A 5410-nucleotide genomic window follows, 5' to 3' on the forward strand; every position below is an offset into this window, starting at 1 on the left:
TCCAGCAGGTTAGAAACATGCTGGTCAATCACAATCATATTCATCACACTTTCTTATCACATCTATCACGCTTACAGCAGCGCTGAATTATCGAAGGCACGGTAATATTTATATTTGATAATATTAATATGAATTGCCGCCAGAATTCATATTAGAATAAAAATAGAAATATATAGGTATAATAAAACAAAATAATAATAATTTAGATTTAGACAATGATTATCAAATAAGATAATGATTAATTATTATCTGTAATAATTATTAATTGTTCTTTGTTATTATATAATATGATAATTACTTTTGTCATCATTAATTGATCTTGAGTCTTGACGACGGTTGACTGCTTAGTGCTTATTATTATATTATTGTTTTAGTAGGCATACACGCGTTCGATACAAGTTTTCAAAATCGCTTGAAATTCTGGTTTTTAAATTGTATTTACGATTTCAACATGACCACGTTTTTAGAACTTTGCCGTAAATATTTCAACACTGACAATCTATACGAGGTGTTGAATACGAGAAAAGATGCTACGGATAAAGAAGGTTAGATATTGTGCTATAAAAACTTAAAGCTACACCTACATATACATATACATATTTTAATTTTATTTGTTAATCGTTGTGGTTTGTTTTAGTTCGCGAAGCGTATTATGTGTTGTCGATGAAATATCATCCTTACAAAGTAACTGAAAACGAAAAAACTGGTGCTATTGAAAAATTTAAAGTCATCAGTCGAATTCATGCGCTGCTAAACGATGCTGAGAAAAGAAAGCTTTACGATGATGCTGGTAAGTTATGAATTGTAGTGTTTACATTTTATATTAAACTTAGCTTTATTTGTTTATTAAATTATTAATTTATAATTGTTAGTGATCATCATATTATATATTTACATTGTTTATTCTTATTAATATTGTTATAAATTATAATTAAAATTAAATAAATAGTTATATAATAAGTAGGTAATCACCTACTCGCCGAAGGCACCAAGGAGATGTGACTCATCACTTTCCATAACTTGTATGATTGCTATGAATATTAGCGAGTAGGGGACTGTCCAACCGCTAATATTAATTGCTGATGTAATTGTTAATCAATAAACGATGGTAGTCGGAGGAGAAGTAATGCTAACGCGGTTCCTCCTCTGGCTCTCGATAAAAAAAAAAAAAGGTAATTAAGTACCTACTTAATAACTATTTAAATTCTTCATAATTAAAAATATATCTATTTCCTAAACAACTAATAATTTGGCCACTTAAATTGTTAGTGTTCTCCCCGTCCTCTAGCCAAAATCTTATTTGTTTCATAAACAAAATTCTTACGTTGATACCTGAATATTATCCTATTACGGGTACCTACTATTTTATTATACTTCTTACATAGGTAATGGAATCATTAATTAGTATTAAGAAATGAATTTATATGTAATTAAAATACAAAAATATGTAATTTTTGGTAATTTCTAACTCAAATTATGTGTTGCATTGAATAAATATAATTCCTATAAATTATAAAATGTCCAATGTCAACTATTAGGTTTCAAAATATTTTTAAAACTAATAAACGAGCATTCCACATCAACTGTAATTGGAGTATATTTGAATTAATATCTAGAGCCAATAATTCCAAATTTTTAGAAGGGTGTCGTCTATCTTATGTAATTAAATTGTCTGAAAATGAATAGTCTGCATTTGTTTTCCATAACAGTATACATTTTTTATGAGATACCTCCCTGTTTGTTTATTTTTGAGTTTTAGTTTTTCCATTGCTGATTCAATAATTTGCATTATAGTTAGATTGTTAGAATTTCCCCTTAAATGTGTGTAAGTACAATTAAAGTCAAACACTTACTAAAACCCTATTGTTATTGCCATCAGTAGGAAACCTATTGTCAGTCATAAATAAATATTATTTAATACAAGACTAAAAATTATAATGATGTTATTGGATGATAATGTTAATTGTATAATATATTGCTGTTTTTGTTGACTATGACATAATCTAAAAATGTTTAAATGATACTCCTTAACTATGGTTCAAAATGTTTATAAATTAGTGAAATATGTATAAATAATATTGACATATTATTATGTAAAATGAAATTGGCATAGTTTTAATGAGAATGATTTAAATTGTGAACATTTCTAATAAAATATGCATTTACATATAAACCTGCACCCTCGTTAGTGCTATCTGTCTACCTATGTCTAAAGTTAATTTAATGTAGAAATTATTCCAGCTTGTAACAATTTGTTTTTGTAGGATGTTGGTGATGATATTGACCACAATTCTATTACAGAAAATTTCCCTTGGGAAACCTATTGCAGTTCATTTTTTAGAAAGATAACTGACAATGAAATCAGAGATTATGAATTAAAGTATAAAGGTATATATTATTTAAAAGGTATAACTTATTGTTATTATAAATATCATTAAATTTGTTTAAGGTTCTGATGATGAAAAAAGAGATCTTAAAAAAGGATATTTAGCAGGGAAAGGAGATATGGAATTTATTATAAACATGGTTCCATTTAGTTCTGTTTATGAGGAAGATCGTCTTCGAAAGGTTTTAGGAAAAATCATTGAAGAAGAAGATTTACCGAGATTTAAAGCATTTAGCAATGAACCTCTTTCAAAAAAAAGAAAAAGATTAGCAAAAGTGAGCTATATTATTGAAAATTGATATTCCTAGTCATATTAAAATATGCGTATACGTAATATTTATATTTGATAATATTGATATGAATTTCCGCCATAATTCATATTAGAAATTATAATCATGAACTACTAAACTACTGTCTGTTATTCTGTGGTAGTCCTCATGAGAAAAAAATAACGTATGCAACTAGTACCTAGTCGACCAAACACTGCTTATTATAATATATCTTAACAGAAACTTAAATTTAAAAGATTTTTATTATCATTTATAAAATTATAAAATAAACGTTTAGTTCTGTTGTAGGCAGGTATTTTCATAATTCTAACACCAACCATAGACGCAAATATAGGGGGCTTTAGGGTCAAAGCCCCAAACATTTCCTAAATGTTGTTTTAAGTTTATTCAATATTATTAAAGTAGGAATTTAGTCCCCCCCCCAAATCTCAAATGCTATTTGCGCCTATGCCAACAACTTTAATATGAATCACACTGTCTATAAAAGTGTCTATTATAATATGAATACAAATATAATACACAGACATACAGTGTATAACTTATGCATTTAATAGGATATGAAATATTAGTAGAAACCTCCCAATTATTATGGAATTAAGAGTTTCTTTTAAAAATATTAATATAAATAATTCTGGGCTTTTTTTTGCAAATTAATTTTGTTTTTGGTATTAATAAAATGTTTTAAATAAATATTTAACTCTATTAACATGAGGCACAACAAATTATAAGATTGGTTTTTAGAGATTTCAGTTAAAAATTCCACACATTACGTTTATGTAATTTACAAATATATGCAAGTTTGATGTAGTAATTCATTTTAATATTTGATTAAATTTAATGCCTGCTGAAAAAATAATAACTGAAGGTAAAAATAATTGTTTCATTTACAAATAGCCTAAGTAGTAAATAGTAGTAATTAGTAAATAGCCTAAATAGTAATGGATTTTTGCTTGTGGTATTCTTATTCTAACATCATTTTTATTGTCCAAACAAAATTATTACATGAAATAAATTATTAAAATATATAATAATATAATGTATATATATACTCTCGTTTTTTGTTAAAGTAGGAAGTAACATAGAATAAATCATAAATATATATTCTGATAATTTGTATGTATTTGTCCCATAGATCACAATTCATATTTTATTAATTGTTTTATTTTTATATATTTTTTCATACACTGTTTCAAAATACATAAACAAAATAATGCTAATGAAAAATATATAAATATATGTATAATTTTTAATCTTATTTATCACTTATTTTATTTTGTAATTGTATTTTGTATTTTGTAGTTATTTAAATTAGAAAATGTTCAGTATTTTAATTGTTGAAATGTCTTTACTTAAATTGACTTTTCAATAATACATATAATAATTAATTTATATTTATATTATATAGATTATAGATATGTTAGTTTATGTAATTATATTTAATGTGTTATTGGTTCTAAGTGTCTCATGTAAAACATAATATGTTAATGCATTATATATTCATATAAATATTATGTAGGTATTTAATAGATTATTATAAATTTGCATTTGTTTGAATATACATATTATACCTAATACCTATGCATTTAGTTATTCATTATTGTATTTTTTGTACATTGGTAATAAGTAACATTTTTTTTTATTGAAGTAATATAAGAATACATACATCTTCATACACCAGTCTTGTAAGAGATATTTTTAAATTGTATTTAAATACAGATACAAATACATCCATTCAGAAAGTATTTAGAATATACCTATTTCAAATACTTTTAAGGAAAAATACAAATACTTTTCTTGTACCTATTTAAAATATTTTAAATACTTGTGAAATGCTTTTTCATTTTATTTAATAAAAATCAGTATGCAAAATTAATTATTGTTTTTTATTTGTTACCTTATACAAAAATAAAAAATTGTCCATAGCAGTGCTTATTTTTGTATGTTTTTTTATTTTTTATACGTTATATACAATATATTCCTTTAAGAACAATAAGAATATGAGATAGAAGAAAAAAATATATATATACATAAAAAACTTGATGGGAGGAGTTACCCAGTGGTAACACTACCCTTAATTGAGATGATTGTTTTTAGTTGATACGTTATTGGATCTGTATTTAAAACTTTAGAAATAGTGAAAACTTTTGTGGTCCAATTTGAATTTATTAATTCATGATCGAATTGTAGAATATGTACCTTTTACTAGAGAAGTAAGAAAACTTGTGTAAATAATGAATCAAAATTGTATATTATATTTAATATTTGTATTTATTTCTGAAAATGATATTAAAAATCGTTTAGAATTTTTTCTATAAAATTACAGGGAGATTTGTTTCACTGTTAGGCATACATTCCTGGTTAAATTTTTTTCATCTCCCCGTAAAAAGTGCCTCAGAACCGCCAAATTACTACTACTAACTTTTAAACCATATTGGTTACCAGTCGTAACCATATAATAACCAAGCACTCGCACGACACGACACACGACGTAGCTGTGAATGCGCCTTTAGGTAACTGATAATTTGTAACCATTAAAATGAAATGGTTATATCGTTTGGTTATTGATAATCTACAAAATAATATGATAATATTAATAAATAAAATAGAATCTATATTAACCACAAATGCATCGTTTTCGCGAGTCTTTGACCAATAACCCAAATCATGTAACCACATCTGATTAAAAGTATAAACAGGTTAAGCTCGAAAACACACCTATGATTCCCGTGCACTG

At 25.3% G+C, this 5410-nt stretch overlaps 1 pseudogene; it reads left to right on the forward strand.

Annotated features, from left to right (window-relative positions):
• Positions 1-436: 436 nt before the first annotated feature.
• On the forward strand, positions 437-2700 carry LOC100163735 (annotated as a pseudogene).
• Positions 2701-5410: the final 2710 nt, after the last annotated feature.

The sequence above is a fragment of the Acyrthosiphon pisum genome, chromosome A3 (genome assembly GCF_005508785.2).
Source record: "Acyrthosiphon pisum isolate AL4f chromosome A3, pea_aphid_22Mar2018_4r6ur, whole genome shotgun sequence".
Taxonomy (NCBI): domain Eukaryota; kingdom Metazoa; phylum Arthropoda; class Insecta; order Hemiptera; family Aphididae; genus Acyrthosiphon; species Acyrthosiphon pisum.